We start from the raw sequence: 12,366 nt of genomic DNA, 5'->3' as shown, positions 1-12,366 counted from the left end.
GCATGTGCCAAAACCTTGGTTCGCGCATGCACAGGATTCTGGCACCAAACTCAAACTGTGGCTAAGGCCGCAGCGTGCCAAACCACAGTAGAAGCTGCAAGGGATGCGGGGAACCGCGGCAGAGCTGGGGGAGCAGGGGAAAGTCTTGGCGGAGGCTTCATTCCCACTACGGGTATGTGGCAGAGTTGAGATTTGAGCCAAGGTCTCTCTAACACTAATTGTTTCAGGTAGCCTGTCTTCCCTATTTGCTTTTCTCCACTTTAGAATTCAGTATTAAAAGGTGAGGTGTATATCCAGACAACAGTATTTCAGTGATGGTGCTCACCAGACTACTTGGGCAACTGCTTCAAACTGGCTAAGAGACTAATCTTAGTGTAGGCAGTATGATTGCAAGGCTAGAAGTCTGAACCTGATCTCTGACTCTGAAAACTCCTCCAGATTGTCCCATGACTTGGGATCCCTTCCCTCTGCTAGACCTTGGTTTTCCCATGCATAAAATGAGGAAGGCAATGCTGAGCTCAAACGGATGCATTATCTAATTAGATACTTTGGAAACTAACCCACAAAAAAAAGGAAAGTAGAAAGGAGAAAAACCTTGTGAGGAGTTCTTATTACAATTAGTCCATTTCCCTGGATTATGTGCTAAGCCCGTTGGTGAACCCGGAAACTGAAAATAGTACCATTTGGACAAAGGATATGCTATGTGGAAAGTTGTTTTTCTGCTACTGTAGTAGTTTCACGGTCAGGGCAGAGGCCTTTGCCCCATCTCTGTCTCACCATGGACTTTCTTTCTGCCAAGCCTGGAGGCAACGTCACTAACACCAGCTGTTTGTGCTATCTGGAGCCATCTCCTTGACGACAGCCACCCAGCCACAATGCTGGCATTATTATTTCCTTAGGCAAGATCATATCGAATGTCTGGGAGGAAGTAGCTTGCAGCCAGATGTTTCTCGTTAGGGTGGAACTCTTCTGAAGTTTTAGCGGCTCAGGACACAGGAGCTGTCTTTACTAACAACAGGAATAACTTTTTATAGGATGAATGCATACACATGGCTTCTTTGCACAATTTCATGTTATCCTCACGACACTGTGAAGTAGATTGGGATGATTGCCCTTCTTCAACAGATGAAGAAGCTAAGGCTCAGAGAGGAAAAGTGATTTGCCCAAGGCCACACTTTTTTGTTTTGTTTTGCTTTAATTTTTCATTTAGAAATAATTTCGGACCTAGAAAAAAATTTCAAAAATAGCACAAAAAATTCCCTGTATAACCTTCACCCAGTTTCCCCTTATATAGCCATGGTACAATGATCAAAAACAGAAAATTACATGGATACAATACTATTTACTAATCAACAAATCTTATTTAAATTTCGTCAATTTTCCCACAAATGTCCTTTTTCTGGTCCAGGATCCAATCCAGGATGCTACATTCCATTTAGTTTCCATGTCTCCTTAATCCCCTCCAATCTGGGGCAGTTCCTTTGTCTTTGTCTTTCATGACACTGACACTTAGAAAAAGTTCTGGACAGTTATTTGATAGAATGTTCCTCATGATTCAGTTTGTAAGAAGTTTCCTCTTGATTAAGTTCAGGTTATGCACCACAATTCGGGTTGTGGCAAGAATACCACAAAAGTGTTGTTCTACACTCCCAAGGGCATTGTCTTGGTTATCTAGTGCTGCTGTAATAGAAATATCACAAGTGGATGGCTTTAACAAAGAGAAGCTTATTCTCTCACAGCCCAGTAGGCTAGAAGTCTGAATTCAAGGCACCAGCTCCAGGCGAAGTCTTTCTCTCTCTCTGTCGGCTCTGGAGAAAGGTCCTTGTCATCAGTCTTCACTTGGTCTGAAAGCATCTCAGTGCTGGAACCACAGGCCCAAAGGACACGCTCTGCTCCCAGTGCTGCTTTCCTGTTGATATGAGGGCCCCATGTCTCTCTGTTTGCTTCTCTGTCATGTCTCAAAAGAGATTGGCTTAAGACACTATCTAGTCTTGTAGATCTCACCAATGTAACTGCCACTAATCCATCTTAGTACATCACAGTGATAGGATTTACAACCCGTCGAACCAAAAACCTGAACTCGCTGCCATTGAGTCGATTACCGACTCATAGCGCCCCATAGGACAGAGTAGACCTGCCCCATAGAGTTTCCAAGGAGCTCCTGGTGGATTCAAACTTCCCACCTTTTGGTTAGCAGCCATAGCTCTTAACCACTACACCACCAGGGTTTCCAAACAATACACGTAGGGAAATCACATCAGATGACAAAATGGTAGACGATCATACAATACTGGGAATCATGACCTAGCCAAATTGACAGACATTTTGGGAGGACACAATTCAATCCACAACAGACATTATATCAGGAGGTGAATGATGTTAATACGTCTTAGTAATTGGTGATGTTAACTCTGGTCTCTTTACTAAAGCAATGTTTTCCAAGCTTCTTCACTGAATATTATTATTTTTGCATTTGTAATTAATAAGAATCTTGTGGGAAGATACTTTTAGACTATGTAAATAGCCTGTTTTTCATCATATTTTCACCCACTAATTTAAGCATCCATTGATGATTCTTGCTTGAAATAGTTATTACAGTGGTATTTGCCAAATGATGATTTTCCATTTTCATCATTCTTTCTATATTTATTAATTGGAATTCTACAGTAAGAAAGAGCTTTCTCTTCTCCCCCATTGCAGTGCAATGGATCAGTTTCATGTGGTCTTTCTTGCCATGGTCTTGTAACTCCCACCAAATGATTGGGTGGGACCATGCTAATCAAGTACATGGAACCCTAACGAGGGGATGGAAATCCTGGTGGCGTAGTGGTTAAGAGCCACGGCTGCTAAGCAGAAAGTCGGCAGTTCAAATCCACCAGGCGCTCCTTGGAAACCCTATGGGGCAGTTCTACCCTGTCCTTTAGGGTCACTATAAGTCGGAATCAACTTGACCGCACCAGGTTTGGTTTTTGGTTTGTAACGGGGGGACGTTACCGTTGCCATCTGGCTAGGCTTAAAATGATCTGTCCTAGAGATGAGAGGGAGAGGGCCTCACCACCATCGAAGAAGAGCCAGGAGTGGGTGGAGTGCATCCTTTGGGCCTGGGATTCCTGCACTGAGAAGCTTCTAGACTCAGGAGACAGAGCTGTTACACCAAAGACGGCAACATGGCGAAAAGCAGTGGCAGAGAAACGGCAGCCAAGGCAGCAGAACCAGGAGACTGGCTGGAGACAGGTGGTGTGCTTCCTCAGCCTATGGAGAAAGAAAACTGAGCGCCTTTGGGCAGGAGGCTTACTGGCAGAGCAGGATGCCTCCAGGCACTCGGTGGAGCTAGGTTTGTCAATCCAATGAGCTAGAGCTGAACGCCTTCAGGCTGAGGCTTATTGGTGGAGGGGGGTGCCACCGGGCACTTATCAAACTAAAAAAAAAACCATTCCTGTCCAGTGGATCCCAGCTCATAGTGACCCTATAGTACAGAGTAGAACAGCCCCATAGGCTTTCCAAGGAGTACCTAGTGGATTTGAACTGCTGACCTTTTGGTTAGCAGCCAAACTCTTAACCACTATACCACCAGGGTTTTTGGGGCACTAATCAGCAGAGCTAAAAGAATTTTGTAACACTTGCCTGAGCAGGGCAGAGGCCGAGGAGCCAGGGAGAGACATGCCTGTAGGTACGGCTGGGAAGAGGCTGTCTTGGTAGAACTGTATTCCTGAACCTGAACTGTAGCCTGTTACCTTGCTAATAAACCCCACAATCGTGAATATTGCCTGTGAGTTATGTGTGGCCATTGCGATGAATTATCAAACCCAGCAGAGAAGTAGAGTGTCGTGGGAGGGACAGTTGGTGTCAGAGTTGGTAAAAATGGCAGAGAGAGGAGGCATGTCTGACCTTTCCCTCATAGGTATCAGTCTTGGGCTCTTGCTCTTGACTCTCCTTCCCCCTTGTGAAGTTAGAGGAGGTCAGATGCCACTGCCATGCCATTTTTACACCCATGTATTCACTTATTCAAATATTTTTTTAATCGATATGAACTCATGGATATTTATTTTATTCTATAGATTATAAACCATTGTTGTTGTTATTGTTAGGTGCTGTAGAGTAGGTTCTGACTCATAGCAACCCTATGTACAACCAAACAAAACACTGCCTGGTTCCTCCTAGTCTGTCTTAATCTGGAAGCTCCACTGAAACCTGTCCACCATGGGTGACCCTGCTGATATTTGAAATACCATTGGCATAGCTTCCAGCATCAGAGCAACACACAAGCCACCACAGTGCAACAAACTGACAGGCAAATGCTGTAATCCATTACTATCATTTATTTTGTTGCACAAATTGTCCCAGCTTATGCCAAGCCACACTTACAATATATGGCTGCACCAAGATTCAAATTCAGGTCTACCTATTTCCACTGTCAGCAATATTTCTGCCATACCATGTTGTCTACTACAGACCCTGGCCACTTAATCAGAAGATTCTGACTATCCTCAAGTCCTGCTATGCTGACATGCCATCCTGCCCCCTTTGCTCTCCAGAACTCTCCCGGCCAATCCTTATCATCAGTAGTCCTTGTTAGGGACCAGTTCCCAAACATGGCTTCTTGCCATGTTGCCGTCTTTGGTGTAACAGCTCTGTCTCCTGAGTCTCGAAGCTTCTCAGTGCAGGGATCCCAGGCCCAAAGGATGCACTCCACCCCCTCCTGGCTCTTCTTCCTTGATGGTGGTGAGACCCTCTCCCTCTCATCTCTGGGATAGATCATTTTAAGCCTAGCCGGATGGCAACACTAACCAATCCCCTCCACAGAGGGGACTGGTCTTCTCCACAGAGCCCTTGTGGCACAGCGGTTAAGAGCTCAGCTGCTAACCAAAAGGCCGACAGTTCAAATCAACTAGCTGCTCCTTGGAAAGCCTATGGGGCGGTTCTACTCTGTCCTATAGGTTTGCTATGATTCAGAATTGACTTGACAGCAATAGGTTTTTCTTTTTTATCTTATCCATAGAATCCCGGTTCATCAAATCAGTAATGCCTTCTAGGCCTGATATCTAACCTAAGGCTGTGCACATAAACCAAAAAACCTGTTGCCATAGAGTCAATTCCGACTCACAGCGACCCTATAGGACAGAGTAGAACTACCCCATAGGCTTTCCAAGGAGCTGCTGGTGGATTTGAACTGCCAACTTTTTGGTTAGCAGCTGTAGCTCGCCATAGCTCTTAACCACCAGGGCTCTGCACATAGTAGGTGTTTAATGCCAGTTTGCCAAACTGACTCCAAGTCCTGACTTTTTCTCAAGATAGGAAGAGAAATGAGAAATCAAAAGAATAGCAAGTGGATTATTTGGCTACAAAAAAACAAGAAGATAGGACTTTAGCTTTGCCATTTCAACTTTCTGGGCCTATTTTCTCATCTGTAAACTGAGTGTATTAGGCTACAACACTGAGGCCTCCTTCATCTCTGGCATTCCATGAATAACTCATATTGACCAAAAAAACCAAACCCACTGCCATCAAGTTGATTCCAACTCATAGTGACCCCATAGGATGAAGTAGAACTGCTTCATAGGGTTTCCAAGGCTATAAATCTTAATGGAAGCAGGCTGCCACATCTTTCTCCCACAGAGCAACTGATGGGTTCATACTACTGTCCTTTGGGTTGGCAGTTGAGTGCTTTAACCACTGCACCACTAGGGCTCCCTTTGTTGTTATTAGGTGCTGTCAAGTTGCTTCCAACTTATAGTGACCCTATAGTGACCCTGCCCCACCGGGTTTCCAAGGAGTGGCTGGTGGATTTGAACTGCTGACCTTTTGGTTAGCAGCCAAGCTCTTAACCACTACACCACCAGGGCTCCACAGGGCTCCCTAGCTACCTCATATACTTCTATGTGCTAGGCATTATGTAAAGTGTTAAACACCTTACATTCAATCCTCGCAGTAACCTTATAAAACAAGGACTTATTGTGCTCCAGTTTTATAATTGACAAAACTGAGGGTTGGAGAGGAGAAGGATTTGCCAGGTTATATAGCAGCTACGTGGTGGAGCTGGGATTTGAACCCAGCATTCTTTCTAAAGTTCATGCTCTTAATCACTAAGCCAGCGTGCATTTCCCTGATTTAGTGGTATCCCTGCCCTCATGAAGCTGGTTAAAATGCACATAAATTATTATAAAACAAAGTAAAATATCTTAGATACTTTGCTAATATAAGAAAAATAACAGTAAGTTTCTAAGGGGACACAGAGAAGGGTCAAATCGTTTTGATTCAACTGCTGGAGAAAAGGCGTATCACAAGTGAGATCTATGCCCCTCAAAAGCAGGATGGAAGCCTATAGTTACTCTGTGTGCACTAGCTCTTCTTCGTTAAGGAACCCACAAATAAAGCAAAATCACTATTTGATGCAACATAATTGACAAAACCCATTTCACATTACTTATCCCTTAATGCTCCCTCACAACAACTCAGTGAGACAAGTTAGAACCATTATCCTTATTTTGTAGATGAGGAAATTGAGGCTTAGATATATGAATCAATTTTCTCAAAGTCACACAGCAAGTTAGAGACAGAGAAGGGGGCTTGGAGCTCAATTTCCTGATTCTCAAAAGGTGGCACTCCTCAGTGTTTTTCTTTTTTTTTAAACTTACAGAAGGGATAGATACATCCCAAGTCAAGATCTCCCTGAGTAAATTGATCATCCGCCGTAGCACGGGTCACATTCCCACACATCTAAACCCAGGCATTGGATGTAAGACAGCCAAAGGCTACCGGAAAAACCCTATTCTAAGGTGCCAAGGACAGCTTTCAAGTAGCCTTTCTCGCTGCATGTTTGAATATGTAAAACTGCTATTAAAAAAAAACAAACCCAAACCTACTGCCTTTGAGTCGCTCCCAACTCATAGTGACGCTATAGGACAGAGTAGAACTGCCCCATAGAGTTTCCAAGGAGCGCCTGGCAGATTCAAACTGCCGACCCTTTGGTTAGTAGCTGTAGCACTTAACCACTAGGTCACCAGGGTTTCCAAAACAGCTATAGCTCTAGGTAAAGAATGGTGATTGAATTGATCAATTGTCTGGACATTTTGTATCTTAAATGAAGCACTTAAGGTCTTGATAGTGACTTACAGGTAGGGGTGGTAAACTTTGCCTCTCCTTAAATATAGTAAATTCATATTGAAAGAGCAGGTTGGCACCCAGGGAAGGAGGAGCACAACTTTGTGGTGACGGCAGTATTTACTTCCTCAAGGGGATGAGTGTCAGGCGCTTTGCCTTTGCTTATGCCTTCCCCTCTGTCTGGCAGGCCACCAGATACAGTGCACCAGTTGTGCCCTGCACGACGACACCCAGCCAAGGGATAAGTGGAGACTTAAATGCTTGCGAAGGTGTGAGCTCTCTTTGCTAAGTTGCAAGTCTATTCCAGAGAAGGATCACCTTTTGTTAATTCTCCAAAAGAACTCTAAGTTCTAGCGGTTCTTATTAAAAAAAAAAAACCCACCACCATCAAGCTGATTCCAACTCATAGTAACCCTATAGGACAGAGTAGAGCTGCTCTGTAGGGTTTCCAAGTACCAGCTAGAGGGTTCACACTGCCAACCTTTTGGTTAGCAGCCATAGCTCTTAACCCCTGTGCCACCAGTGCCTCTTATAGTCTCAAATAACCTTCCCTCCTCTTCTCTGCCTAATTCCCAGGTTCCTTCCAGCATAGTTCAAGAGAAAGTTTTGTGACCCAGTATGGGTAGGCCCCCCCACCTCTGGGCTTCTGCGACATCCCTGATCTTTTCTCCACTGTAGCACTTACACAGCTCGGATCGTTGTTTTTATGGAATCCACAAGCTGCTCCTTGGCAATCTTACAGGGCAGTTCTACTTTGCCCTACAAGGTTGCTATGAATCGGAATCAACTCTATGGCAACGGGTTTTTTTTAATGGTTTATATATGTATGCATGTATTTTTATCTAATTGTTAACTTGGCTGTCTCCCCTATTAGGCTGTAAACACTTTGAGAGGAAGACTTTGTTTTAAATTGATTTTATTGAGATGGTTTACGTACATAAAATGTTCCCACTTTAAGTACACATTCTGATGAGTTTTGGCAAACTTATATACCCATGTTGCCACCACCACAATCAAGATACAGAACACCAGTCTCCAACATAACTTTCTAGGATGATGGAAATGTTCTATATCTGTGCTGTCCAATAAAGCAGCCACAGACACGTGGCTACTGAACCCTTGAAATGTGGCTATGTGACTAAGGACCTGCATCTTTAAATTTTATTTTAATTAATTTAAATTAAAATAGCCACATGAGGCTAGTGACTATGGTATTGTTGTTGTGCGCCATCAAGTCGATTTTCAACTCATAGTGACCCCATGTGACAGAGTAGAACTGCCCATAGAATTTTCTAGGCCATAATCTTTACAGGGTGTGCTCTGGTGCCACAGTGGTAAAGAGCTTGGCTGGTAACCTAAAGGTCAGCATTTTGGATCCACCAGCCACTCCTTGGAAATTCTGTGGGGCAGTTCTACTCTGTTCTATAGGGCAGCTGTGAGTCAGAATCAACTTGACAACAATGGGTTTAGTTTGGTTTTAATCTTTACAAGAACAGATTGCCAGGTCTTTCTCTCACAGAGCCGCTGGGTGGATTTGAACTGCCAGCCTTTCAGTTAGCAGCCAAGCACTTAACCATTGCACCACCAAGGCTCCTTGGCTATGGTATTAGAGTAGATATAAAACATTTTTATCACCCCAAAAAGTTCCCTTTGGTCCACTTCCAGTCAATCTCCCTCTCCCTCAGGAAACCATTGATGTGCTTTCTGTCACTGAAATTTGTTTTTTCTAGAGTTTCTTATAAGTGGAATAATACACTATGCATTCTTTTGTGTTTGGCTTCTTTTGAGACCAGGGACTTTTAATGCTGGAGCCTTCAGTATGGATTACATCTCAACATAGAGAAAACAATAGTCCTCACAACTGGCCCCATAAGCAACATCATGATAAATGAAGAAAACGTTGATATCAAGAATTTCATTTTACTTGGATCCATAATCAATGCCCATGAGAGCAGCAGTCAGGAAATCAAATGACTCATTGCATTAGGCAAATCTGCTGCAAAAGACCCCTTTAAAGCATTATAAAAACAAAGATGTCACTTTGAGGACTTAGATGTGACTTACCCAAGCCATGGTGTTTCCAATCGCCTCATATGCATGCGAATGCTGCACAGTAAATAAAAAGGACTGAAGAATTGATGCATTTGAATTATGGCATTGGTGAACAATATGGGGTATACCATGGACTGCCAGAAGAACAAACATCTGTCTTGGAAGAAGTACAGCCAGAATGCTCCTTAGAAGTGAGGATGCCAAGACTTCGTCTCATGTACTGTGGACATGTTATCAGGGGGGAACAGTCTCTGGAGAAGGACATCATGCTTGGTAGAGTAGAGAGGGTCAGCAAAAAAGACGAAGACCCTCAGTGAGATGGATTGATACAGTGACAGTGGCTGTAACAGTGGGCTCAAACACAGCAATGATTGTGGGGATGGCACAGGATCCGGCAGTCTTCTGTTGTACATACGGTCACTATGAGCTGGAACCTACTGGAGGGCACCTAACAACACAATAACAATCGTAGGGTCTTTTATAGTGCCTGACAGATAGTGTTTAGTAAATGCTGGTGAAAGAATGAATAAATCTTAATCAAGATTAGTGATCTTACTCCAAACTCCCTTTTCTCCCCTACCTAATAAAGTATGAGTTAAAAAAGTCCTCACAGAGAACACTGAACTAAATCTCCTGATGTTCTGATGGAAAAACTGAGACACAGATAGGTTCTGTGGCATGCCAAAGTCACTCTGTAAATCTATAACAGAGCATGGGTTAGAACCTAAATGTGTAGACTCCCAGATCTGTAGTCTTCTCCCTTCACACACCATTTCCTGCCAATTTCCCATAGGCAAACATGGCAACTCATGCGGATCCTCTGTGGGGCCACAGAAATGCCTCCAAGATACCATGCTGCCTATTTCAGCCTCCCCGTAGGTTCCATTCTAGCTCCAAATCACCCACTAAAAACACAAAAACAGCAGCAATTCAGCTTAGAAAAGCATTTCATTTCTTTCTAAATATGCCTAAAGCCTAGAAGTGGCCTTACTCTGATACTCCAATAACTTTGGGGTGTTTTTCTACTCAGAAAACAAGCCACCAGGTACCTGATTGAATTCTCTACCAATCGGAGAAAGAATAACACTGCTTTTTTGATAAAGTTTTCATTGAAGACTTCTTTAATAAAAGGGAAAGAGGAAGGGAACCATCATTCATTGTAGTCCTTGCATGTGCTAGAGTTACTTCACATATATGATCTCATTTAACCTTACTGCAACTCTAAGTAGTCAGCATAATTACTCCATTTACAGGTGATAACATTAAGACTAAGAGTCATTTATTAACTTGCCAGGATCTACTACAGAGCTAGTAGATTGTGAGGCCTGTATTGGAACCCATCTCTCTCTGCTTCTAAAGATGATGTGCTTTGTAGTGTAACCTACTGCCCTTTAAAAGAATGCAGAAAAAGAGATTTTCTGTTTATGTTCTAGCATAGTCCTTTAATTAGATAATAGTAGCTAAGTCATCTATGTTGTTGGTTGCTAGGAGGCTTGAAACTAAGTTGGATGTCAATTGCTAATGTAGCCTGTAGCCTAGGTTTTCTGGTATAAATAAGTACCTCCTACTTGGTGTACTTATACCGTTACTCAGTGTAATGGTTTAAGGAGCCCCGTCTTTTAATACAAAAAGGTGAGGTACAGATTATAAGTAAAGTGAATTCTTTACCCAGGACAGTACCTATTAATACTGTTAGCTTTTCCCTTTAACTGAAGGAAATCCAAAACATCACTTTTGCCAACTTTGATCTTTGCTTCAGAATTTAAAGGCTTCTCCACTTCAGACAATTTCTTTAAGGATTAACGTCCCATTGGAGTCTATACAATTTGCTTAATTACCCAAAAATTATTATCTCAACGAAAGCAGAATCTTAATAGACAGCCTTAATGTCTTTATCCTTGTCTGGAAGAATCTCATCTCTTAGCAAAAATATCTCCTTAAAATGAGGTTGGCTAATCCCCTAACCATGATGATTAAAGACAACAGTGGCTCATTTAGAAAATGTTTTGGGGAAATTAAAAAGCTGAGCTGTAGCCTTTCGGTTCTGCAAGCTACTGAAAGTAAAGGCAGGAAGAGGAGGGTACCCAAAGCATCCAAATATCAGACTGTTTGCTTCCTACCCAGTCAGCACATGCCATGATGTTTGAGGACATGCAGTCCAGTCTGTGGGTGAGCTCTCCCTCTGCACTGAAGGAATGAGCTTCATCAGCACCATTCCACTGAAGGATATTTTGTGTTTTCTGTTCCCAGAGTCACTCAAAAAATCCCTACTTAAAAGTGACTTGGTGCTTCCCAAAATAAGGCTATTTGGTTTTGGGTTTAAGCTTGCATTAATTCAAAGCCTAGAAACTGCAATGTAATTACAAGTCTTTACCGTATTTACCAGTGTAAAAACTGCGATTCGGCTGATTCGCTCATTCATTCCTTTACTAATATTTATTAAGCTTTTTCTAGTCACCAGGACGACTTTAAGGAATGGGGAATACAAAGATGAAGACAGCCAGGCCCTCAAATCTAACAGATAATTTGACACTATGCAGTATCACAGTCATCATCACAATCAGCATCAGAAAATGCTTATTGAACACCTACTTGGAACACAATACAGAGGATAAAAAAAAAAAAAGAGGTATAGAACAGACACTTTCCTGAAGGATATATATAGTCCAAGTGGTAATCTGACAGCACAGAGGTCTCTGTCATCAATGAAGATTAATTATGTAATCTATGACCTCAGAAGAAAGGCTTGGCGATCTACTTCTGAGAGGTCACAGCCATAAAAACACTATGGAATGCAGTTCTACTCTAAAACACATGGAGTTGCCATGAATCGTAATTGACTTGAAGGCAACTCTTTTCAGTTTAAGCTATGATGGGAACACTGCGAGGGGCATTCAGAAGTGATATCAATTAATCCTTACCACAACCCTGTGTTTATCTCCATTTTTGTTAAGAAACATATTCAGAGATTGTGAGTTGGTTAAAGGCTACAAAACTACTAAGCTACATTGCCTTCCTCACGGATCTTAGAAATTAGCAGGGATGTCAGGACAAATACAAAGGCAGCTATATGAATATAAATGTTCGATTATTCATTTATTCATTCTGAACGCTTCCTTCTTGGTGCTAAATTCTCTGGTATAGTTAGTTCTGGGGACTTGCAAAGGCAATGAGAGAAGGCATTGAGATGTGAACTAAGCTTTGAAGAAGATA

Source organism: Loxodonta africana, chromosome 9, assembly GCF_030014295.1.
Source record: "Loxodonta africana isolate mLoxAfr1 chromosome 9, mLoxAfr1.hap2, whole genome shotgun sequence".
NCBI lineage: Eukaryota > Metazoa > Chordata > Mammalia > Proboscidea > Elephantidae > Loxodonta > Loxodonta africana.
Note: the sequence above shows the minus strand (reverse complement) of the source record.